This window comes from Linepithema humile, chromosome 7 (genome assembly GCF_040581485.1).
Source record: "Linepithema humile isolate Giens D197 chromosome 7, Lhum_UNIL_v1.0, whole genome shotgun sequence".
Lineage (NCBI taxonomy): Eukaryota > Metazoa > Arthropoda > Insecta > Hymenoptera > Formicidae > Linepithema > Linepithema humile.
Genome location: NC_090134.1, coordinates 6,601,387 through 6,629,135, shown reverse-complemented (window position 1 = coordinate 6,629,135; position 27,749 = coordinate 6,601,387). Strand labels below are relative to the sequence as shown.

General features: G+C 36.3%; 1 protein-coding gene and 1 long non-coding RNA gene across 5 annotated transcripts in view; one reads left to right on the top strand and one right to left on the bottom strand.

Moving 5' to 3' along the window:
- LOC105667634 (uncharacterized) overlaps positions 1–25,074 on the bottom strand; it is a 70,234-nt gene extending 45,160 nt beyond the window's left edge. Inside the window, exons 1-2 of one of the 3 annotated variants that reach the window (XM_067358808.1) lie at positions 7,509–7,739; positions 3,517–3,552 (exon numbers count right to left, since the gene is read on the bottom strand). The gene's annotated coding sequence lies outside the window, so the exon portion shown is untranslated. Of the gene's footprint in view, positions 1–3,516; positions 3,553–3,834; positions 4,164–7,508; positions 7,740–24,911 lie in introns of those variants that run through there. The other 2 variants (XM_067358806.1, XM_067358807.1) reach the window with 2 other exon arrangements.
- The window catches only part of LOC105667607 (uncharacterized), a 127,292-nt gene continuing 107,302 nt past the window's right edge, over positions 7,760–27,749 (top strand). The window contains exons 1-4 of one of the 2 annotated variants that reach the window (XR_001099957.2): positions 7,760–8,418; positions 8,637–9,903; positions 17,773–18,448; positions 18,707–18,760. This is a non-coding gene — a long non-coding RNA (uncharacterized lncRNA). Of the gene's footprint in view, positions 9,904–17,772; positions 18,449–18,706; positions 18,761–27,749 lie in introns of both variants that reach the window. The other variant, XR_010891150.1, reaches the window with a different exon arrangement.

Sequence of the window (27,749 nt, the reverse complement as noted above, 5' to 3'; positions counted from 1 at the left end):
TATCGTAGCCAGGGGTTCGACTCACCGCGCTTACTCTTTTTTCACCTTTTTTAAGCTCCATATTGCTTTCACATACCAAAATAGTTTTGCATTTCGGACTATCTAGAGTAAAATTTAATAACGGCCACTACGGAAAATAGGAGGCGGCCCAGCGCGTCAGACTGTGTACATTGAAATTCCTATGGTGTTTGTGTATCCGAGAATCATGTAAATATCAAGGCAAGGTCGCTTTATCGGCACTGACCGGCGACGTAGCCGGTTGAAAGTAATTAATATTCGACTATTTTCGTCCCTCGCGCAAATAATCACCGCTAAACTTTTGCATAGCTATTCCGCACGCTCTCTGGCTTTCCCTCTCTTCCTTTCTGTGCATACACCTTTATGCGTGGAGTTCACGAGAACGTGCGCGGCTCGTTGGGAAACTCGAGTATCGATTCGTTCTACCGGTAAACCATGCATACGTAACTACTGTTTGTGGTTATTACTGTTAAATTTTAGCTTCCATCATAATGTATGCGTGTAAGCAGACCATCGCACGAGGTACATCCTCCGGAAATTCAAAGGTCTCGCATTACGCAACGTAAACTGTACCGTGGTTGCATCAAGTCGAACGCAATAGAGACGGAAGCTCGTAGTCGGACCTCAGTCGTACGCAACATCCGCCTTTTCCTTTCCGCGATTGTATTTCTTGTATAGCGATAAAACAACCAAAGCGCGGTGACCTTTTATAATCGCTTGTATCTGTTATTACGCGCAGAAATGCTTTAAAGAATCGCTGTTTGACATTTACAATTCTTACACGTATATATTACCTGCTGATTATTAATGCACAACATAATTTTCTCTCTTTCTCTCTTTTATGAGAGCAAATTTTGCATTTACGATAGTAAAGATATTTTGCAACATCTTGTCGTATTAAGAGATTCATATATGTATAATAAATAAAAGAAAAAGTAATAAAAAATATTACAATCAATATAAATCGTCAGTTGGTGAACAAATAAAAATAATTAAAACATTAAAATATTTGCAAGTGATTGAAATATTCCCCCCCCCCCCAAATAAATGCGTGTTTAGCTGGGACAAAAAATTTATCATATATTGCACTTCTCAAACAAGTTATGTAGTTCTAAGATAACTTTTAATAAACAAACTAGTCACATTGTTGGCTTCATATATTTTTTTATTGACAAAAGTTTTTCTTTTTAAATGGAAAAAATTGAAAAAGAAAATAAATCAATACTTTATTTAAATAAAAAAATTTGTTTATCGATAGCCTTTGATCGATTTTTAAGACAATTAAAAAATTACGAACTTTTGTATGTCACACGATGTGTCGCGCGAAAGCAAATGGATCTCTAACAGAGCTCTCCATCGAGGCGCGGGTGGCAATCGATTTCGAGGGTACTGGCGGCCTTTCTCAGCACAAACGCAACATGCGTATATATTCGCGGACCCGAGTACACTAGGGAATCCTCGCAAAATGATAGAAATGGCTGTTTTGGCCCACTTCGGAATGGACGGCGGGTTTTACGCGCCGCGACGAAATGATACCTGACAATTTTATAGAGGAACACATTTTGAGTATGTGTATATCCGAGTAAACGCATACGCGTAAATACCTGTGCGCACATTGCAGAATGCGTGCGCGGCTCCATACACGCCCGTTTACCGCAACGATGTCTTTCATTTCACATCCGATCGAGCATCTAATTTCTGCAAGACTGAGTTTCACATGGATTCCTCGACGCAACAACGACGACATTGAGAGCACAGGTAAAAATATGCGTAATAACCGGCATCGGGAAGGTTGAAACACTTTTTATTTTGTAATTTTACGGATACTTTTATAGAAGTGAAAAAGCTAAGAGTTATCAAAACATTGATGCAATAATATTGTTTGAAATGCATTAGTATTTAATAGATTTAATACGTTGTTATTATTATTATCTTCAAGTTACACAACAATACGAATATGATATATGCATGTTCATAAAAGTTTCAGTAACTCTGATGGCAGCTATCAACGATATACATGGTACAGCCAATTTTTATTCTGGCTTCCTATGCGAGATTTCTCTGGGAAGTATCGGGTTATTACATCAATTATGCTAATGCCGCGTTTGTAAAAAGGATCATGCGTCCGGGATTTATTTAAGGGCGGTTCTTGCGTCACCAACGTCGCCGACATAGTCGTCGTCGACGTCGCATCGGTCGTCTACGAGTCCCGGCACGTTAGAGTATTTTTATAAGAGCCCAGGGTCGCGCGAGAGATGTTAGGGGGCGAGAAGAAAGTGAGGCGCGACGAGAAACGAAAAGAGAAAGCGAGATGCCCAGGAGAGTCGGCGAAGAAGTCGACGAAAGATCGCGGTGGCAGATGACACGGGGCAAGGGCGGGGATCAGGAAGGGATGTGAAAAATGGAGGCGTGCCGAATGAATGCCACCCAGCGAAAAAGACTAAGGACGTGAGAGGAAACGCGCTGTGCGAGATATGTACGAAGAAAGTGAGAGAAACGGAGATAGCAAGTTCCACATGTCGACATCTCGTATATCCGTAGAAATAATCGCTTTGTCTCGATGCTCTTACTTCGTTTTCAGTCCTTTTCCAATATTAGGTTGTAGGAAAAGTTGTTTTTTCTATTAGATTTTGTTTTAAACAAAATACTGGTTTCTTTTTTAAGAAAATTTTTTCTATCTAAAAAGAAAAACTTCTTTCTAGATGAAAAAAGTAGTTAATATTAAACCAATAACGTGACTAGTTTGTTTATTAAAAATTATCTCGGAACTGTAATATAATAATTTTATTTTCCATTTATTTGAGAAATGTAATACAATAAAATAATTTTTTGTCCCAACTATACACGTATTTTTTTAGGGAAAAAGTTCTCCGATCATTTGCATATATTTTAAAGTTTTAATTATATTTATTTGCTAATATATAAAAATCTTTACTCGATATAAATATAATAACGATTATCGATTCATGTATATTTACGGATAATAATTCTATCAATGCAAATTCAAATATTCGTGTTTTTATATAAAAAAATAATTCATATATGGACACTCGGCGCATGTAAATTATTTAGTTTTGATTGATATTTTTTCTATATTTTGTTAATGTTTATAAATTAATAATCAATAATGTATTTTAAACTTATAAAGATATAACATATATTACAAATGCAATTTAAAAATTTTTAACAACACGTATGTTATACAGAGTGTTAAAAGCAAATTCCTGAGATTATTTGGAAATAAAAATCTTTATATCAAAATGTTGAGATTACAAAGTTTTTAAATGAGACGATGAAAAACTGTTTAAAAGTGACAATCAAATTGTCAAAAATTCACGCACTCAAGTACGTGGCTTTTATATTATTACCATATGAGAAGCCTCAGAAATCAGCTATTAAAAGGTAATACGGTTAGTTTTAAACACTTTGTATATTTTATATCATTTTTCAATCTATTTTCTCAATAATATTGGAATAAAACAAATTGGATTGACTTACCGGTACGATGCGCAGCAGCGGAGTTCATAAGTTGATCTGTAACAAAGTACATCCAAATTATAGCAGCAAATTATTTAAAATAATTTATGAATAATTTAAGAAATAATTATTACGCACATTAAACTTTTACTCATCTGTCATGCAAATATTTAATTAAAAAATTATATATTTATATCTAATAGGTAAATAAATATTATCATAAATATTAAAAATTGCAAATTACTTACTGAAAGATTTTATTTCCAAGTTTTCATGTGCGTTACATTACGTGATTGATATTTTACGTGCAATATTTGCAAATATAACAAATAAACTTACCCTAAAGTTGCTCCGCCGACGCCCGATGCCCTTTCTGAGCCTCATCCACCTCTCAGACTTCTTTGTAGTTCTTCAAGGTGCTTACACGCGTTCGCGGCCTGAATATAAAAATCGCACGATGTTTTAAACAGCACTCCCGAGTCTTTCGACGCGTACTTTATTATTCGGACAAAGTAAAATACAAATATTCTCGCACGGATTACACGTTTGACACTCTCCGTAATAGGTAACAATGGAAAAAATAAGATGAAAAATTGTGAGAAATAGTAAGGATATTATTGGAGAAAAAATAACACACCGATACGTAATAATTTGCCCTGTACAAGTGCCGCCGTGCGTATGATAATGGAACAATAACAAGATCGCGCCGACGATGACTAGAAAGAATGTGGGAAGTAGAAAGCAACAATGTTCGTGTTGATACACAGCGCGCGAGAGAAAGGGGGGGGGGGGGAGGGAGACATGAAGCGCGCAGCCTAAACGCGATGACGAAAACAAACCCCACCACACGCCACGAGTCGACCTCGTCACTGTTAATATTAGAGCATTTATTGAACATCTATCGAAATCAAGTTGAAATCGAGTTAAAATCGAGTTCAAACTCGATTTTAATAAATATTTGATAAATGTTACAAGAGTTTCGAGACCAACTTGCTGCGTGTGATGTTGTTTTCGTCATTGCGTCCTAGCGTCCTAGCGTCTAGCCTGAGAGCCTTATATCCTCTCCTCTCCTCTCTCTCTCTCTCTCTCTCTCTCTCTCTCTCTCTCTCTCTCTCTCTCTCTTTCTCTCTTATACCCTATATATCCACACGTACATTATTGCGCCTTACTCATCACATTCTCCCAAATCGGAATCGGTGCGATTTAGTCTTTGATATGTTTATTATCCTTTTATCATTCGCACCTCGTACAGAGCAAATCGTTCCATAACAACGCATTATCCTTTCCAATAGTACTATCCTTATTATTTCCTGTAGTTTTCGATTTCACTCTTTCTGTTGTTACTCGTTACGGACACGGTAGAGTGTCGAATGTGTAGTCCGTGCAATAATAGTCTGTGCAAGCTTTACTATAGCTTTAATTTGACAAAATACGCGTCGGGAGGGTCGTTTAAATATTGTGCGATTCTTGTATTCTTGTTTTGCATCGCAAATGCGTTGAGTACCTTGAAGAATTACAAAGAGAACTAAGAGAAAGAGGCTCGGGCACCGGAAGAGCAACTTAAGGTAAATAAATTTAATTGTTATTTGTTATTGTAAAATATTGCACTTTGGATATACTTTGTATGTTACTTTGTATGTAGATCAACTTGTGAACAACTCTGCTATTGCGCATCATGTCGGTAAGTCAATCTAATTTGTTTTATTTTAATATCATATCATTTTAATATCATTGAGAGAATAAATTGAAAAATAATGTAAAATATACATGATGTCTTAGACTAATCGTATCATCCGTTAATAGCAGATTTCTAAGATTTCTCATATAGTAAGAGAATATAAAAATCAATATGCGACGTGTCTGCGCACTTGAATTTGATCATCAGTTTAAATCTGATTTTCACCTTTAAACGTGTCCCATTTAAAAACCTTGTAGCCTCGACATTTTGGTATAAAGATTTTTGTTTCTAAATGACCTCAGGAATTTGCTTTTAATGGGTGAGATACATTGGTCTGGTACATATATTATAAAACAAAATCGGAAGCCGATTTTATAGATGAAATTTAATTATAACAGACAGTTCCGATATCTATCCCACAGATAATTACATTATTAAATAATTCATACATGAGTAACAATAATATTTTCTTTGTTACTAACACATTTTTCATTTTACTAACATTAAATTCTGGTTTTCTTTAATGTGGTGTCACAAATAATGCATTTTACATTTGTGCTACTAATTATACATTACTTTTCAATCATACCAAAAGAAAATATAGTAAATTACATTATTTTAATTTACAATTTGTTAAATTGTAAGACATTTTCTTGTGACTGAACAAATTATAATTTCTCCAAGATAAAAATATTAATTTTGTTTCTTTCCAAAAACTAAACATTTTACAATTTGATATAACAATTTTTGCTGCAAAAAATGCAATAGTTCGTTTTGATAAGAAATATGGTGTTTTGTACATTTGAAGCATCTCTGAAAACCTCTCATCATTATGAAGTACAGCATCGCGGTATTGTTATGTTGCAACTGGTTGTAAATGTGCGGTAAATGTATTCTATTAAATGTTACTCAGCAACGGGTATTAATCAATACGCAAATTGCGTCGCGGAAATGCGAGTCAGTTTGTAATATGTCGTTAAATTGAATGGACCATTATTTATAATCTCAAAAACGTGCTTTTATCACATTAAAAGTCCTGTTTTATTTGATGTAAAAGTTAAAACATAATAGGTATCATCCGTTATCGTATTTAATGTATAACGGTGTACCCATAAAGTTAAAATTTTGACATTTATATTACTGCATTATACCTAATTTTCAATACTTATTGATTAAATATTAAAAAAATTGAACACATTTGTCGGGAAAGGTAAAAAGATATTTTGAAAAGTAGTCAGAAAAAGAGAGATTAGTCAAGTGGACAGGATAAAAATACGTGTGCCAGGAAATCGATTTGAGAGATAAGCAAAACATAGTTCCTGTGCTTCAGCGGTAGTGAAGGAAGACGCGCAAAGAGAAGCTAAATGAGCTGCCGACGCGGCATCGCGCCTTCACGGAAGCCTTTGTTGTTCAGGTCGCGGGACCCACACGGAGTTGACGATAGCTTGTACTAAGGATGTATTGTAGTCGCGGACCTTGCCGAGAGAGCACGGCGACTAATGCGGGCGAATTACGCGGCGCATCCGAGTTTTGGTTTTGTTGCGATTACAGGCGCAGCTTGGTAGCGGGTATTTTCAGACGAGCGCGTGACGTAAATTCATTATCGCAGCACACACGAAAACGCGCCAATGGCAAAGTCTCGCTCGCCAAAGTCTCTCTTCGGTTACCGCGCTGGATAGATACGTTTATCCCGTTAACTCTGGATAAACTGCATTTTGCGAAATTGTTTCTAATTACACGTGGACTTGTTTCATCAAAATATGCTTTAATCCGTCGTAACTTGCGTGGTTTTTTCAATTACTCGCGTGAGGTATATTTTAATCTCAATATTATATCTCTATTTTCAATTTTCTTTTTGATGTTTTACAATTAAATAAAAATTGATAATATTCTACATTTATATTTTTCCAATAAAGGTAATGAATATTTTTTCATATATATTATATATAATATAAATATTGAGATTGCGCTAAATATATTTGTAATATCCAAAAAAAATTTTATAATTATGCTTGTTTTGTAATATAACTATATAAGAGTAACTTAAAAGGTAAATTGATATTAAAGGAAAAGAATGTTTTAAATAAAAATTGATAGTCTTTTCACATTGCTCTTGCAATATATACATTTGATATAAAATATACGATTACTGAATAATTAATTGATTAATAATTATAATAGAAATAATCAACGCTAAGATAATCGTCGAATTCATATTACATTTAATTACTTAAATTATGCATGATTAAATAGAAAATAAAGGAATATTCATGGCATTGTTTTAATGAATTAACGAATAAATTAACATGCAAATTTAATAAACGAGTTTACTCACCAGTCGATGCTCCGTCGTTGCATATCTGTTTGCTTCTTCTTCCAGTGTCTGGTTTCGTTCTGTTTCTTTCTCCTGGTTGCTCCTTCGTTCTTAACCATCTCCGTGGATACATCGTATGGTATTCTTGATCACTATGGTGTTCTTGATCACTATGCACTCACGTATTGTAGTATATTAACTCGTTACTGCACTCATATTTCGTAAAATTGGGATTTTCGAAATCCGTTACGGCAGCGTGTAGGTTAGCGCGATGCGTTTTTACAAAAGACTTGTTAATTGCGATCGATACGGAACAATAAACGTATTGAAATCATCGCTGGTTATTTAATTCTACCGTCGACACTCGTCTGCATGTGAAAATCATTTTCGGCGAGTTAAAAGTATGCGAGAAAGAAACGGAAACGACACAAAAGAAATATATATCAGCAGCGATCCCGCGCAAATGCGATACGCGAAGTTAGGTCGCGAACGGAGGGAAGGGGTAAGGCGTTGCCAATGTTGCCAAAATCTCTTTTAAACTATCTCTATAAGTACGAACGTGACGTCACGAGATGTCCTTAGCGTGTTTATCAGTTGGTAGAATGATATGTTGTCGGACCGAGAGGTCGCGTAAGGTTGCGTCGTTCTGTGTTTCGCGCGCATAGTGTTTTCATTATAGTACCTCCAAAAAATGTAAACACACCTCGAGAATGTTGAAGCGAGCCATAACATCGTGGAGATGGAGCAATATATGTGAGATCGGAATAAATTCTTCGGCATATATTCGTGTAACTCGCAGCTTATCGCATCACGTCGAAGATTTTTCGTCGTTTTCAAGCAGCGATACGAAGCTCTGTTTTTCGAACCTTTTCAACGTATCTTGACAGTATCGAAACTGACGAATTAAACGACGGGCGATCGTCTTGAATCGGTGCGTATGGCTATGGTTTTGTCTTTCGACGCTCGTAAGAGTAACGATGCCTGTGTTTTGAAATACACTGGCAATGCTGAAAACCTGCAAAATACGTAACACGAACTGTAGATTGTCAATACTGACGGTGATATTGAAACACAGCCTATTATTTAGGCTGCGTTCCGAAATTCACTGCCAGTACTGAAAATCTACAATATACGTGACGTAAACCATAGATTTACAGTACTGGCAGTGAATTTCGGAACACAGCCTTATTGGCACTTGATCACGTGATCGTGTGATCATCGTAGCGTCTATTACGAAGTCTGTAGTGAAGTGGTTAGCGGAATGACGATGGAGAAAATGGACGAACGAGGTGAGCGTCGTTCTGCGTTTCCCGCGCGTTTCTCTTCGTTGAAATGATTTTAGTACGCGATAAATTTCGGTAGTGTCGAATCAAGCAATGAACGATCATCGTGGAGCATTAATTAGTGCGTACGGTTATGAATATTTCGACATTCGCATAACTCGCAGCCCGGCGCATTGCGTCGAAAATTTTTCGTCGTTTTCAAGCAGCGATGCGAAGCCCCGGCTTTCGAATTTTTTCAACATATCTTGATAATATCTCGAGATTGACGAATCAAGCGACGGGTGATTGTCATGAATCAGTACGTATGGCTATAATTGCCCTTCGACTTCGTAAGGGTAACTATTATTTATTGGAGCTTGGTCATGTGATCACGTGATCATCGTAGCGTCTATTGCGAAGTCTGTTACGTATGAAGCGATTAGCAGGATGACGATGGAGAAAATGGACGAACGAGGTGAGCGTCGTTCTGCGTTTCCCGCGCGTTTCTCTTCGTTGAAGTGATTTTAGTACGCGATAAATCTCGGTAGTGTCCATTCAAGCAATGAATAATCATCGTGGAACGTTAATTAATGCGTATGATTATCAGTCTTGATATTCGTATATTGCAGTCCGTCGCATCGCGCGAATATTGTGCTCGTCGAATCTCCAAGCATCAATGTGAAGTCGTTTCGAACTTTTTCAACGTACCTCGGGTGCAGGGCAAAATTACGGGCGATCGTCATGTTCTGCGTTATTGTCCGGGAATGCATCATGCATGTAATCGCGCGTCAGGAGTATTGAATGCATTACCAATCGACATGACGATAATAACCTCTTTCGTTGATATTTGCATTCAGCGTTTTTTCATGTGCAGTGCTCGTCTATTGGACGTTATCGCGATATCAAATTTTTTAATCATAATTGTTTCGCGTTTGTAATAATCGAGCTTATTTCGGAATTATCATTGTTCGAGTTAAACGTTTTTCGCGTTTGTAAAATTCGGGAGTGCCGTTTGAATTACGGTCGTATCGTAAGTGATAAATTAGTGCTACATATCAGCGGAGCAGAATCAACGAATTACAATGGCGGAACTACCGGTTTGCAACGGCAGAATCAATGGTTTGCAGCTTCTGCTCGGATGTCCTCATCGGCTGGTGAGTACCTTTTATTGTTAATATTATATTACGTGATTAATTATTTATTTATTTATGATATTTATACATTATGATGATTACGTTATAATGATTGAAAGCAATCAAAAATAAATATTAGTTTAACATTTATTTCTGTGAATTAATATTGAAAGATATTTTTCTATTTTTTGCATTGTAAAATGCTAAATTTAGTCTAACAAAAATAAAAATAAAAATATGATAAAAGCAAAATATATTTTGCGTGAATAAAATTGCTTTAAGAGAACTACGTAAATATCGACAGATTAATTTTTATTTATCTAAACAAGAATAATTATTAATTGTCTTATTATTATATTATCAATTAATTATATTATTAATTTATGTTATTTTTATAGTATTGATCATTATCATTAATATGACTTATTGTTAAAACTACTTTATTTTGTACATTATATGTTAAATGAGCATTGTTGCGATTATGAATGGTGAAACATATTTTCTTTCTATGAATAATAAGATATGGGGAGCTCTGCACATAGGCGGGACTGTAAATTTTGTGGGTAATTGAGCTCGCAAAGAGTTTTTTTTAAGGCTTATGCTTCATTTTTTAATTGCTTATTCATGCTTAGCGGTAGCATAGTTACTTTTTACAAATTTAAGAGGCAGCACCTGCTACCTCTTGCCGTCGTCTGCGATTGCAATTAAGTACTTTCCGCTTTTTATTACATTTACTTCTTAGTTTCTGCATACTTTTATGTTCGTCCTCATATAACTTGCCTCAAAGAGATAACACAATTTTCAGCAGATATTTTGTGAAAATTATAAAAAATAGTTCAGTTTATTCCAAAGTTTAGCTTGTTAAAAGTCAGTTTATGTTTAATCAGCAGTTCTAAAAAATTATATTTCAGCGTTTTTTTTTAAAACAGAATTGATTCTTAATTTATTAATAAAAGTAAAAAAAACTTTTTACCGCAGTGAAAAGATATTTCATGTTTGATGATTTTAGAATATTCTATATCCATAATATAGTACATTTTTGAAATACCTAACATATTATTTATTTAATGCTTAGCATTTATCGGAAAATTTTGTGAAAATTTTTAAATTAACTATGCATTACTACCATATCGTTTAAAATAATTTGTAGAAAAAAATGTTACTGGCGAACAAAAGTATAACCAGCCATGAATTGTGGTATTCAACAGTGAAACGCAATTGTGCAGTTTTGAATTCTGGTTATAAAACGCATATATATGTATGTATCCGAGCGTAAGTCAGTCCTCTCGAAACAGTTAAATGCTTCGTCGGCTCTCTATGATTCGCCAGAGCAACACAACTCGCCCACAAAGCGGTTCCTCGGGGGTTTTCGGCGAAAATACGTGCGCGCATACCGATAGTACAGGTTCCGCGAACGGGCATATCGGGCAGAAGTGTTTCATCGTTCAAATGCAGTTGAAACGTTTGCATTTAGTTCGCGATAAGCCCCGCGCACTTTTTCACCCGCTCGCGGCTCTACATCGCCTCTCCGCCATCGTCCATCAAATTAGCTTGTAGTCACGTTTCGATCGCTCTTTGTCCAGTTTTGTTCGGATCGGGTTCATTCACTTCCGGAATCGGATATCGGTAGTGCAACCAGTGCAATGCGCGCGTCCGATTCGAATAGCATAACGATATTACGTAACGACCGATGTACTGTCAGCGCGATCCGTTCAGAGTTTCTTATCGATTCCTTCGGTCCGAAAGTTCGAAGATTGTCCCTCCGGTCGATCTCTTGTATGCTCGCGGTATCTCGTTAATGGTTTCCTTGTGACAGCGCCTGCGGGAACAAACGGTCAGAGACTCGCTTCGTAGAACTACGATTTTGGTCTTGGTGGACAACGTCGTTAGGGAGATGACTTCGATACGTATGCATAGTTGTCGACATCTCTGTGAACCCATTGGAATTATCCTCTTCGCGCAATAGCAGCACGATTGATATTTTTACAATTCTAATTGCGATTTTCCAATTCCGGGAATATCATCGTGACTGCAGCACAACGCGTTCATTGATTGACCTGTATAGCGCACGATATTCCAGTTTCTCGATGATCTCAATTTGCATCTAATGTGCAGAAATATTTATGAAATATGCGATCGATTGTGATGATTATAAAGACATAATTAGTATATCAAACTATATATAGTAACTATATATATAGTATTATTTCATGATATTTTGAAGCTATTTATTACTATCGACGATCTTTTATGAATGAATGAATTAAATATAAATGGATAAGAGTTATTTTTTTATCTAAATAGGTCACCGATTTATATATAATTAAAAATTAACATTTATCTAAATACGAAAACATTGTAATATAGATTAATTTCGATCCATCTCTATCGATGTTCTTTCTCGCCATATTTTTCAAAAAATTATGTATCGGAATCTACGTGAATGAATATTTTTTTCTTTGGTTTTTTGGAAAGCATTTTGTATTTAAATCTTCCTGAGTGGATTATTACTACAGGTTCTGAAATTGCTTCTACATAGGCTTTCGTGTCATATTACTAGCCGTAAAGATACATAAGGCTTTGCTATATCGCGGTTATTCCCTCTTTCCTATGCACGGCTGTCTATTTCGTGTCAAAGTACGTCATTAATTTATTCCGCAATTAAATTCTGAACACGTTACTACATTGCAAACGCAGCCCATACGGCTGGCGGAAACTCTCAAAGGTACGCGCGCGATCACCCGCAAGCGCGATCCATCGAATATAAATTTAGACGGCCCTGTTTCCCACGAGTTACTTGCCGCGCGCTACGCATTTAATTAAAATTACTAAACTTAATTAAACTGAACGTCCGCGCGCTATTGTCGGCCGCCATTGTTCCGATGAAACGGTGACGACGTCGTTTTGCTTCGGTCGAACACGACATTCTCTTTTCTCGCTCATTATCTTTTGCGTTACTTCATAATGATACGGTCGGTCTGATTACGCGACTACGATTGCGACTCAAGTAAAGCGAATTAGTTACAGGGATATATGTATTTTTTATTCAACTTTCCCGATTGCACAGCGGCGCACAGTCGCACATTTGGGCGTCCCGCTGCGCCTGGTAATTCAACGAGTCCGATGGATTAAGCAGTGAGAGCCGCGATTAAGTCGAACGATTCGTCGGGTTCTGAGCCAGCACGTAGGTGATATTCGTAAGAGCAAACGAGCGAGATCTATCCGGGTTTCTGCGTCTTAAATTAGAATTTCAGGTGAGATCCGAAATCCGATTCGATGACCCGCGTCCTAATCGATTGCGATAAAGTAGAGAGAGAGAGAGCGAGAGAGAAAGAGATAAGAACACAAAGAGTGACAGATGAATTGAACATTGCTAAAATTAAGCCAGAATGCTTAAATATATTTAAATTTTGAAAAAATTATATATGATTATTATTATATATTTACATAATATTATAATGATACAAATGTTACAAAATATAAGCATATGAGAAAAATATTAGATAAAGACTGGTCGAGAAATCAAACCACTAAATTAACCAAGTCCATACACATCAATACTCCTCCGCGTGCCTGTATATATCGTCATGGTTCTGCGTTTACTGTTTGGCCAGTCTGACAATACATTCGTTCCCGAATACCGCGTAAACCAATAACGCTCGTGCGCTACCGAGCGGGGTTCATAAACATAAGCGAAACTACGCATACTAATTCGGCACACGCACGCGAATAAACATAAACGCAACTCCGAAGAGCGATCCTATTTCCAATCTCTGTAGACGTATAAGCGAGAAAAATATCATAATAATAACAGCGGTAGTAACGTGATATGTACATATTTATAGCTATTGTCTTAACTCTACAATGGTACACATGAGTTCTTCATGCCCATGTCATTTTCAATCTTTTCAATTTTTTAAATAATTTTTAATATTTTTACTTAACAAAATTATATATTTGACCTTTTTTTGAACTTTACCAACTTGTAATTATTTTCTAGAAATCTTGAATAAGATGCATAGTTTTTTTTACTGTTGACTGTTGACTACTTTAATTAGTTTAATACTGTCAAAAATTAATCCAAAATCATGCGTATTGAATTCGGATGCTGAAAAAAGTGTGCCACTGTAGAGTTAATTAAAAATTAAGGTTTATTTCAACGTAAATACTTTTGAAGGAATTGTAAGAAACATACGCTAAATTAGTTTCGGCTTATTCCACTTATTCTCGATATCTTTTCGCGTTTCTTTGCTACATTTCTCCGACAATAGGCGAGAAACTTTGTGCTGCCGCAAACGCAGAACTCGCCTTCGTGTTTTCGAGCGGCTCGAGTGCGGCGAATATTTGTCGAGGCGAATACGCGATGATTATCTCTGCTTGTTTTAAAATGGTTCGAGAGATTCCACTTCCGCTCGGTTAACTTCCTTATCCCGGACCCGACTCGACATCTTTTTCCCTCCTCTCTTCTTTTGTCGCCCCACCATGCTGTATTTGCGATACCAGAAACGACGCGACGTTGCTTCTTTGCCGCAATGGTGAGGTCATGAAGAGAGCACGGACGATGTGTGTCAGGAGCGCTGCTCGCGTTTCCGATCTGACTTATCTCAAGGTACCACTCAGAAAAAGGTAGGGGAGAGAGGAGGAAACCTGACGGGAGTACCAGACGGGAGTAGACGGTTGCCTATCGGTTTCCTTCGTAGCAGCGTTCTCCATCCGCGTGGAGACCGTAGACAAAAGATAAAAAGAATTTTCAGAGAAAATGAGACGAGACTCCGTCTCCGTGACATCGAATATTTGTAAGGAACATTGGATCGGATAGCTACCCAACAGGATAAGGTAGATGCAACTAGAGATGCGCGTGTAAAGGTGAATTTACTTTCGATGATTAGCCCGGACGTCGAAGCAAATATTTGAAGTTTAATCGATTAATACATTATTGTTTAGTGGGTGTTATTAGGTTATATATGCATTGTACGGAGTGTTTCAAACTCGCGGAAATTGATAAAAGAATCTATTATTAAAAAGACATACAAGTGTTGAGACACTCTGTACATATACAAATTCGTCTTTGCGTTAAAGCTGCAAGAGATCCGCAATCCTTAATAATTAATTGGAACACGTATTATCACTTGCTACTCCATTAAATAATCGATAAATTTACTCTCATCCTCTATAAATAATTATCGACCATATAATATGCTTTAAGATTTATGCCACCTCGAAGACGAAGACCGAATTTGCTTTCATTTCGTTGCGCGCGATATAGATCGTGAGATATGCTTCGACAACGAGTAGAAAAGTTTCTCCGTTACTTTGCCAACAGTTTCGCGATACGTCATGCAATTTTATTCCGTTAACTAGTTCGGGGGAAATTTTCACGTAACGAGGAAACATCGCGGTTCGTAACGGTACAGCGGAGCACTGAGAGGAATTACTACTAAGTAAACAAAAATCATTTAAAGAGATACTTGTAGTGTATGTAATAAATTTGGGTTTTTAAAAAGAAACTAAATTAATTTAACGATATTATACATGTTATTAAAATATGTTAGGATAATCTATCTTTTATTGAATTTAGTTAATCGCAAAGATAAATAAGATGCAATGCAAATAGATTACATTCTTTTTTTTGTACTACTTTTTATAAAATTTAAAAACCTTTGCTATATTATATTTTATTTTAAAATGTTTAATACAAAATATTTGCGTAAAATATATTATCGGAAATAGGCGGGTGTCTGTTAAGTGTAATTGATTAAATATAAGATAAAAATAGCATTTTTCGTTATTAAAATAATATCTTCCATTAATGAATTCACGAAAATACAGCGAGCAACGAAGCGACGTTCATTAAAGCGCAATTACGATAACGTAATGATACCACATCATCGCAAATAAATGAACAATTACATGTACATGTAAATTTTAAATGCGAAGCGTATAAATAAATGAAATGGTAAAATCAAATTGAAGATGTAATTTTACATATTTATGAAGTTTTCATAATAATTTTGGGCGATTTTTAGCCATGCATAATGATATATTAAACGTAATATATTTCTTGTCATATGTTTTAATGCCACAATATAATTCATAAACGGAAATAACATTTAATTTCTTTCACTACTCGTTTATGCCGTTAGTACAGTACAGCATTTTGATTTGTTATACTGCAACACAATTAAGAAGTAGGTCTATTTTTACTCTTTACAAAAAGAGCTGCTAGATAGCGCAGACGTGATAAGCAATTTTCAAAGTTCTCGCAGGAGTACTGTGAGTGTGAACGACAATAAGAATCGATATCCTTTCTCACACTTCTATAAAATCTTTCTTGACTAGCGGTATCATTAGTCGTGTATTTGAAAAATTGTGCTCGCCATTGGTGTTTCCACTTCGAAGTTTCACCGCTTCGCATTCTCATCGACGTTTGTTCACGTGAATACAAATCGATTGTAAAAAAAAAAAGAAATAAGGACGCGGCTAATTACGATCGCATAGCACATCAATTTACACGCAAATTCAACGATCGCCGGTTGCTTCGTATATTTCCGCAGTATTTCCCTGGCTTATTGATTGTGCACAGTACACTCGGAAAATATAGATAATGCGAAGTACAATAGTCTGCTATCAAATTTCATTTTCGCATTGTTCATTCTTGTTAGGCGCAAAATGTGATAAAAAAAATGTTTATTCTTGTATGAACTCTACAATTATATGCATGCACTTTATATACAATATTTTTCTCTCGCGCATATTCTGGCCAATTAAAAGTCGATTTTTTCTCAATGAAATCGTCAAGGAACCGATAGTCTTCAAATTATTAATGGTTGAGAAAAAAAAATATTTTTTGCACAAATTAACTAATAACAGTCATATTTTTGAATTAATTTTAAATGGATTTTAATAAAATTTTAATTAAGAGCTTAAATAAATATATGATGTTGAAAATTGAAAACGTGCGATAAATGATGGCCCTTTCCTCGACATATTTACACAGATATGTATAATTATTATATAATACGCACATAAATATACACATTACAATTACGTAATTATTATCTATTGCGAAAATGAAATATTATCGCAGATTGGATGCACTTTCGCATGCGCGATAAATTTGTAAGACATGGGAGCGGTTGTACGCTGATATCCGAACCGCAGCATGTGAGATACAGCAGCTAATTACTATGGCGTCAGCTGCTCCATTGCTCACGGGGGCACACTCGTGCGTACGAATCAATCGAAAAACTCCGCTAATTACAATCGCGTGGCGGGGGCGTTGCAATATAGTACGCAATATACGCTTCAGCGTAGCAAAATTTGGAGGGGCGCAAAATTGTAATAGACCCCGATAATTTTTGAAGTGTGTAAAAACCGCGTGGTGGCGTGGCGTTTTTTTTTTTGCTTAGCGCTTGGAGCGCCCGAACCACTTCCAGCGTAGGGGCACTTCTGACGATCGCAACGCTCCCAATCACAATATAATATAACAAAGCTTTAGAGGCTTAGATGAATAATACAATTATATTCCTTAATTTGTCTCAAGTAAACTTGAGTAAAATTTAAATTTAAAACTTATTACTCGCTACTTTTACTGAAGTAATATTGATTTTAAATTGGTTAAAGGATTATTAAAAAGACATTCACAAATGTCTCATGAAATTCTTATTTCAGTCTTTTGATCAGGCTTTTCTTAAATTATGCTCCAAAAACAATTGATATTTATTAGATAAAATATTTTGGATGTCATTGTAGTATAAATGTATTTGTATATTTTACAGATAAACCTTCGCGCTTCAAATCGCCATATATAAAGTTTAATGTGCGCAGTAATCATTTTATAAATATTAATTATTTCAAACACTAATCTGCATTTATTTTTTTATTTTACAGATCAACTTTGTGCGCGTAATCGGTGCTACAAAATATATTTGTTCCGTCGTATAGTATAACAAAATGCGCGTCGGGAGTGCCGTTAATGCCGAGAGTTATAGCGAATCTATAGATGAACGCATTTTTGCTGTATGACAAATATTGGGACACGATTTTTTTTGACTTTAGGCTTGGCTCGGGGGAGGGAAAGGTCGGTTTCAATCATAAAATCTCCACTACGGCAGGGCAATCTTCGGTTCTACGTGCAGCGCGCTAGTTGCACAGATAGCCGGACTGTCGAAGGTAGTCGAGGACGGCTACCGGAGTTAGTCAAACGCTACCGATTGCTTTTCAGATGTCTTGTATCTAGTCGGTTGATTGGATGACTAATCACCTCATCTTCTTCGAGCTTATCTTTGCCTTCTGTTTTGAGAGAATCGTGCCCCAATTGGTAAATGTGGTCGTCTGAAACGCGGACGGAATTCGCGCGTAACGTCACAGCTTGGACAATTCGGTTCGATTCGCCTGTGATGTCGGGAGTGCCGTTTTAAGTATCGCGCGATTTTCGTATTCAGGTACGCATGCGAGCAATGCATGCGCCGCGAACGCGTGTGATTCAGTGTGAGTGCTTCGAAGGACTACTGAGAGGAGGAGGAGGCTCAGGAGGAGCATCGGGCGCCGGCGGAGCAACTTTACGGTAAATAATAATTCATTTATTTGTTGAAAATGTTGTAAATTAAAAGACTTAAAATATTTACATTAGTTAATATTGATTATTATTAGAATTTATTTACATATTTATTACTTTTTATTTTAATAATTAAACTTTTTCAATAATTCTTTTATTCTATATTTGCTTACAAAAAGAATTAAAAGTTCAATGTACTCAATTATGATTTGATAAATATTCATTATGAACGCAACTATAATCTTGACTTATTTTCGTATTTTACAGATCATCAACTATGCAAATCAACAGAATGACAACTCCGCTGCTGCGCATCAATCGGTGAGTGAGTTTATAATTTGTCTTGATTGTTATTAAGATAATGGATCTATAAGATACATACTATAAAATTTAACACATTGTAGATCGTATATGATATTGATTTTATAAAAATTTTAGTTTGCACATTGCAAAATATTTTAAATTTAGTTAGTTTCTAGAAGAACAAATTATTTATTATTTTGATAAATTTAAATTATATTTTTTGTCACATGCGTTATATATATTTTATATATATTCATCTGTTAACATGTTCCATGTCGCTCTGATTTTACATAACTTTCTATTTACGTCGTGAAATTTATGTATATGTTGTAAAAAATTATAATTATAGAAATTACTAAAAATAAAATGTAACACACAAAATATGTTGTACATTATAAAAAGCTATAATAAATTTAAGAAATATAAAATATTTTATTTTAAACGGCTTGAATAGAAAATTTAGTGAGGCCACCAGTAAGCCACACGGCATGGAACATGTTAATAATACCACACAAGATTATTCGAAACAATAGTAACAATAGTAAATTAACATTTCAAAAACAGGACATGTTGATTTATGTTTCCGGTTTGCAATGAGTTAAAAAATATATGAATTAAAGAGTATGTAAGTGTAGACAAGAACATTATATGAGGACTAGTTTATCTCTTTGCAATATTTGGGATATTTTTCATTAATTTGAGAATGAAAAAATCTTTTTACTTTTTATTTTATCCTCGTATATGTGAATACAATAAAAAAAAGGATAAATTTTAATATGAAATAAAGAAAATCATACAATGCAATATTATAAGCATAATGATATACAAGAATGTTATAGATAAAAACATAACAAATATATAATGTCATAGATCCATTATTTTAAAATGGATGGGCTAGGACTTAGATTCGTTGAATATTTAACTCTGGAATATTTAATAAATGTTCTTTATAAATAAGAATTAAAGCAAGATATATTGAATTATTCAAAAAGTTTATAGTTTTTTTTTATGACAAAATCAAAAACAATTTTTATATATTTATATGTTCATTTATTTAGTAATATGTATAAACAAGTTGTTAAAGATGGCCAAATGTTGTCGAAAACAACGTACATATATTATTGAATAAAGATGGATTTAAATATAAAACAATTGTTTTTTATTTAGTCATAAAAATTGCTACAAATTTTCCGAATAACTTAATATATTAAAATTTTTGAAATACATATGCGAATGTAAATATAAGTTAAAAATAAAAAGAATATGTTTTACACAAACGGGACAAAAATTGAAAATTTATGTTTTACATTTGAAATAATTTATTTAATAAAAGAGCGCATTTTTCGTTATTGATTTTTGTTTGGTTATTGATTTTGAAATATATTTGAAATATAGTCTTGCTATACGCTAATTTCTTCAGAATCTTTCCTAGCCTATCCATGCATCCGTGGTCCCATGATTTAATTGATTCCATGGTCGAGCACGGAAATTCAAGATTCGTGGTCCCATCGATGATGGTCGAGCACGAATTTTGAAATAATGTTGATAACGATCGACCATCGAAATGGTCGACTATCAACACAAATTTCAGAACTCTGCGCTAAGCGTCTTATAAAAACTACTGCTCTTAAATTTTTTAATGTCGAGAGATACAATTTGCGTACTCGCCAACATTCGCTTTTGTTCGGGCAACTTATGTATCCAGAAGCGATCCTATCAGCGCGATACACTCGTTTACGTGTGATAAGGCAGCGCCCTATACGACCACCTTGGAAAGGGGAACAGCAATAGAGAAATTATAGTCGAATATATAGTCGAAATATATACGTGTATACACTTTCGTATGTGTGTGACAAGCGCACATTGTTAAGCGATAAAGCACATACGCGTTTGAATAGCGATGCGGTTATCGAAAAATTTCAACGACAATCTATTTAGATAAATTGCTTCTTAACCATTTAATATCCCCTTCGATGAGCCATAACACACTCATTACAAAAAAAGTCGAATTCTTATGCATGTCGTGCTTTTAATACTTTTATTAATAAGAATCAATATCTATATAATATTTATTATTTTCAACAACAAAATATAATCGTAAAAACATGTAAAAATTGATTTCTTGGTTTGCAATGACCCGGCATAACGGTGAAAGCAGAAATTTTAGGAACCTTTTCGTTTTTTTTTTTTTTTTTTTTTTACTTTGCGCTTGGGGCGCGTGAGCCACTTCTAGCATAGGGGCGCTTAAGACGGTCGCAACGCCTCCGTCGCGTAGCATGCTAAAACAGATCGAATTAAGCATTAAGCACTATTCCAGCACAATTCAATGCGCAGTAACATGCGCAGTAACAATCGATAGTAACATGACGTTTTACATGTACATTTAGATTACGAATAGTTCTCTTTAACTATATTTGACTAGTTACAATGATTGAATTGTTAAATATCATTATCTCTTCTGTTTTAAGTAATTTTATTATTACACTCATCAATTATTGTGATTGCAAAGTTTGATTAAACGCTATCGTTGATAATTCTAATTGTAAATTAATTTTCAAACTTAAATATCTAAGATTGGACTTCTAATCTAATAATGAAGTCATTTGAAATTTAATTAACAACAATCTGGTTTTGTAACAATCTGATATATTGTATTTTATGAAATGCTCTATTTTTTATTTTATTGTCTTTAATGCATAGAAAAATATATTTTCATTGAAGCATCACAAATAAAATCTGATAGATTTTTCTTCACGAAGGTTTCTTTCAATAATGTGTTAAATTACCTGTAATTAATGCAGCTCCAGTTTAATCAGCATCACACAATTAAGCTGATGATTGTATTTCACATTAGCATACTTCGCACGATAATAGGCCTCGGGAGTGCCTTATGAAATGATTCCACGATGGTCACGATCGTGCGTGTTGATTAGTGTGATACCGGATCGTAATTAGCGGAGTTTTCCCATCGATTGGCGTTTATGTGAACGAACAGCCCCGAGCAATGAAACAGCTGCTGAGAAGACAGCAAGCGGATATGCTCGGATAGACTGCTCGACTAAATTCATTTAATACGCTAGCATGATTAATTGTTTATTTATTCACGATGATTTAACGATGATGTGGAGCGCACTAAATTTCAGCTCTTGCGCGCGTATGTTACATTTTTTTCTATTACGGATAAATATAACGACAATACAGCGATAAATTTCGAATTTTTTTCCCAAAAGTTGGAATTTTTATAACCACTCTTGAAATTAAAATAATATATTAGATGCGCGTTATTTCACGTGCATCCTCTATCTCCATTATTAGAATTAAATAACGTAATGCAGCGATAATCTTTGACATCATTAGTTCGTATTTCCCGACGAATAGTAGCAACCGAAACATCATATTCAATGTTGATCAATTACGTACGATGAATATACACAATAATTTGATACCAAAGCCAGAGCTACGATTCGTATTGCTTCGAAAGTACTACGGTAGTTCCGAATGCGAGTAGTTCGTCCAACTTCGCTCGTACTGTCAGCGAAAACTCGATTCGCACTCCTTGACGTAATTTTGCGCGCCGCATACTCCGCGCTACCCAAGTTGTTTTACTTCCCAGACTGCGGTAAAACGTGGCGTGGATTTTTCCGCGATACAAAACGGTGCCACGCCGTTCGTATTGTCATCTCGATTTGCAATCCCATATCGGACATTATGGACGCGAATACTGGCGAAAGTTATCCGTGTATCGCAGTTGCGAGTCACTCACTCACGTTATCGATTCTATTTATTTCGGAATTGTATCGCGTAACGCGTTCTTTTTCCTTCGGCTTCCCCGCGTTTCCGCTCCATACAGCCGAGGTAAGAATTCTAAAATGTAGAATTCAAGCGTGTATTCGCTCTTTTTATTGTAGAATATACATCGTTGGCGCTTTAGGATGCAAAAATTCAATAGTTCTGGTTTGAGCCCCCAGGTTCTTTTCCGCGGTTTAACAAGTACGTTAGCGTATCGACGTAAAAAGTTTCGTTGATTGATCCTTCTAACTTTATACGTGAAGAATGGTGTTAAAGTTTAACTCGAGATTAATCCTGAAAAGCTTATTGAGCTTTTTTGAGAAGATTAGATTTACTCGGCAAAGAAAAATAAAGTTTTATTGAAGATAACAGAATACGTGGATGATATTATATTTTGTCGTGAATATCAATTCACATTGCTTTTGTAATGTTGCACAGTTCAAGATTAGAAAAGGAATATTTGATAAAGGTGACACGGTAAAATTCTTGTATGAAAAGGTAATCGCAGGAGTAACTCGAGATAAGTGTACGGTCTATTCTCTGCAACATAGATATGACTCTTATTTAAATCTTGTTGCACTGCAACAGCGAGAAATGAGGTCGCTGGCGAATGGCGACAACTTTATCGCGAAGCTCCGAGCCGAACGCATTTGCGTTCACCGCGGTCGATAGTTGATAATTATACTTTCCATTACCATAATAATGGCACAATAGACCGTAGTAAAAGTTATCGCGCTGGAATTCGGTACAATTCATTATCGATATTTGGATTGTCACATCGAATGTGGAAATTGTAGAAGGTATCTTAGCGTTCCAGCTAGTTTTGTCAGTTCTAATTTTTCGCCGTGTCGAATATATTTCTTTATTTATTGCATTTCATAACAATTTTCTGCGAATCGATATACTCTCTTCTAAAGTTACATGCAGATAAGAAAATTATACGCGGCGCAGTGCGAGTACCGGTTCATTTTCATCATCAAAGTGCATTGTGGAATACATATGAAAGTAAAACTAGCGAAGCCAGCGTGTTACAAGATATTCTGGCTATATTTGCGTGTCGGCAGATTCGATTTACGCGCGTTATTCTCGTAACTAATGAAGATCTCCTCTCTCAAAGATGCGAATCTGATTCCAGCTGTATCACACAACTTGGTTGCGGTATATAATATATATATATATATATATATATATATATATATATATATATATATATATATATATATATATACATATATATCTATTTGCCCGCCGATATTTCAATAGCGACGTAACTCATTGCGGTTCCGAACGCAAACTCGTTCAGGCGCATGCAGCCGTAAACTTATCGACCGCATGGCGCTCATATTCCCGCGTGACTTACAAAGGCGCACTCAGCGGAGAGAGAGATCGTTGCCGCGTGATGTACGTACGCGGTGGATTAATTACCCCTACCGCCGTAAGAGAGACGCAAATACACCGGAGCGTCCTTCCGTCGAGATGCTTCTTCTTATCGATCGAAACTTCTTTCTTCTTTTTCTCACACGCCGTCTCTATTTTTAATCCGATTAAAGAACATCGCGTTTGTCTTATTCATAACGAGGCGCACCATCAAGATTTATGTCAACAACGCCATTGGTAAAATAAATACTGTTTTTTCGGGTTTAATTCAGCGTAGTGTTGCGTGACTTGTACGAGAGAGCTGTTATGCAGCTTTAAAAGATGAAGCGATGAAGCGATTAGTCAGCATTCGTAATTGCTTAGAACTTAAATTTTTGTTTCCTTTGAATTGTCATTCCGATCTATTTTTGATATTATTTTAAATTTATATATATTTATATATCTTATAAATTTTTGGCGATGTCAAAATTGAAAAAACGCGTCAAGTTCTACCCTCAATCTCGAGGGCTTTTCTCAATCTCTGAAGGATATATTATAGATATACGAATATAGTAAATAGCACATGAGCAAACTTATTCGAGACTGATCACAATGAAGGAAGAAAGTTTCAAGCATTCCCCTGGAACAGGACAATACTGGCGGGAAGTTCCCTCCTCGAATCGTTATTAGCGTCTCATCCGATAGAGAAGAGTCCAGGCAATTTCTCGAGTCACGCGTCCAACGGAGGGAACGCGTCGATGGGGAGGGAAGGCTGTCCCCCCGCGTCCATTTGTGCCGTGCCGTTCCGCCACCCGACATCGCAGCATCGCGCATCGGTCGGTTATAAAAAATGATAAGGGAAAATGGGACCACGACGCTTCTCGCGCGCCGACTAGGTACAAATTACTGGCGCGCTGCTGCCGGGAGTTGGATGGAAACTAGTCTTGGGAATTGAGGGAGGCGCGCAGGGAAATTGCTATACAGCTAACGGTTTTACCTCCGCTTGTCTACCGTCCGCCCTTACCTTACTCTTGCCTCTCTCTCTCCTTCCTCCTTTCTGCATCCTTGTGCCGCGCCGCGCCTTCTCTCGCTTTACTCTGTGCTCCTGTCTCTATCCTCCCGTCCACCACGGTAACCAGTTTCCACCCTGGCTATAGCTACTGATATTGTAACGCCGAGCAAAGCCGTCGGTACCCACTCTCACTCCTTGCTTCCACCCCTTCCTGTCCACCTTCTCGCTTTCCATGCTCCTTCCGCGCTCCTCTTCTCTCGCCCATACTCTCCTTTCTCAGTCTTGTGCTCTTGTGCGCGGTGTTTATGAGGGTCGAAGATTCGCGGCGTAACACCTGGGGCTTATGATTCCGGGCATTATTGCCGGAGTAAATTAACCGTACGATATCGCTCGTCTCTTTCTCTCTAGCATCTCTCCGTCTTTCTTCTTTACACAACTTGCTCATTCTATTTCGCGAAGCACGTCTAAGTTTCCCGATCTTACAAATTCTTTCGTAATGTTCTCGATGATCGAACGACAGGTGACATGATTAAGTACGGAGTAAACAATATAGGGTATATACGATAAATTTATAAAATAAACGAATTTAGCGTTTATTTATATCGCTTCTTGTGATCTTGGCTAGAATTGTGCTGAAAAATCTATCAATCTCACCGGATAAAGTATAGTTAAAATTCTGTTCAGATCAGAAATGCATATTTTATATTTCATATTTTTATCTTTTCTCTAAATATTTATTGCGTATTTTAATCATCTTAATTTATTATATTATTATTATCATTATTTATAAAGATATCAGGGATCATTGGTTTTTGACTGAAAGTTTAAATCCGGGAGAGATCACGTTGGATTTTTAATCTTGTTATATTGGCAGTAACGCCCGACCTGTTTGGCCAAGCTGCTGAGTAACTAGCTAACTTCCTGTCGAGCTTCATATCGTGGTATCTATTCTTCCTATTAAAGGATCCTTACAACACGTCGCTTCGAAATTTTCTCATAAAAAGATACGTCGGATCAAGGATTAAAATGGGAACGTTCGATATCGCGCGCGCTTTCAAGAGCAACGAATTACCGGGAATATCGACGGTCGCCGTTGAGAAATTAATTTCCTGCAACGTAGGGATGGTTCAAGAGGGTTCTCTTGCGAGCAATATATAGACAGCGGTATGAGCTCCATAGGCACTTAAGATCGCCGACTGGTTCGCGGTTGAAACGGTAAAGTCAATGTCTTACGAGTTAAAGTTGGTGGCAGAGACACGGTAGTGGCTGTGGCAACGTACACTGCTTCTCTTCTCTCTCTTTCTCTCTTTGTCTGTTCCCTTCTCTCTCTCTCTTTCTCTCTCTCTTTTTTCCTCCTTCCTTTGCTTTCATGATGCTGTCTGCTGCTGTAGTACTACGTCTGACTTAATTAGGCTGGCAGAATGCAGCAAAGGATACAATTTCTCGCCGTTATCATATATTTTCGCGGAATTCTTCTCTTTCGTAGAAAAAGAAGGGTGGTCGGTTAAGAGAGAACGCGCAGAGGGCAAAATAAGTTGAATTAAATATTTACCTGCTTTGGTTCTTTCCTGATCGACTTCCATCGCAAGAGAAAATTCTCTTCTTCACTTCTCTCTCTCTCTCTCTCTCTCTCTCTCTCTCTCTCTTTCTGCTTAATAATTTAACGAGGCGTTCTTATCGGTTGAAAATTGTTACTACAGGATCAATTAGATTCTTGCGATTTTACCAAGATTAATTCCGAACACGAAGCGAGGAACGGAGCTGAAAAATATCTCCGGCTATTTAAGGTACATGGCTGCTTTTTTAACTGAGAATTTATCTGTCGAGCGCGTGACTACACTAGAAGAAATTTCAAAAATTTATTTAGTACAACTACACATCGTGCTCGTATATAGTCTCAACTTTACGCTGGAAAAATAATTTAATTCCCGGCACATACGTCAGATTGTGAAACGAAAATCTGCATACATATTTGCATGTAATAATATCTTGACGCTAACCGTGTAAGAAATCAGAGCCAAGTGCAATTGTCTTCATTGCATTGATGATTCATCATTTTTTAAACCCGAAAAAATTTAACATAAGCTCTTGACTAAAATACCTCAGAAGCTGCCGTCGTAATAAATTATCCACTACTTTCTTTGCGAAATATCGACATAAATTTTTTATCGCGATTAACGCAAATGAAATTGATGCTACAACAATTTCGAGATCTCGAGATCTCTCATACCAAAAATGACGATTTTATTTCGTTCTCTCGATTCGTATTCTTTCCTTTCATATACGCACATACACGCGATTTTGCACATGCCAGCATATCTTCAAGTATATATATTCGCATATAACCGTTCCATATTATCTCCATATTCTATCCGACATCTGTTTGCTATTTACAAATCGACAATGTTGATCATCGCGAAAAAGAAGGAGTTAATGTCGCTACTCTTTCGAGACGATCATTACGCCGCGAGATGTGTTTTGCAAGAAAACAATGCTCTCGCTGTACCGCAAGAGCGCGCGTTTCAGTAATTTCGCTAAGTAGTTCTTCAGCGATTTAACCAAATGCGTATCTCTCGAAGCGGCGGTAGATTATTCCATTCCCGCTGAGCTATACCCTCTTGAACTTAAGTCGCTCTTGCTTCTCCTGGCCCACCACCCCGCAGACGTGACACCATCCTGTTGTAGTATTCTCTCTCCCGTAAACCTTGGCGATCCTTCTTAAACCTCTTACGTTTCCTCTGTGCCTGTTTTCGTCCTCCCCCCCCCCCCCTCACTTCTTCTTCCGCCAGATCCTTCTTGCACAATATCGTTATTCATTACTTGACGCACGAGACGCTTCGAGAAGCTGTC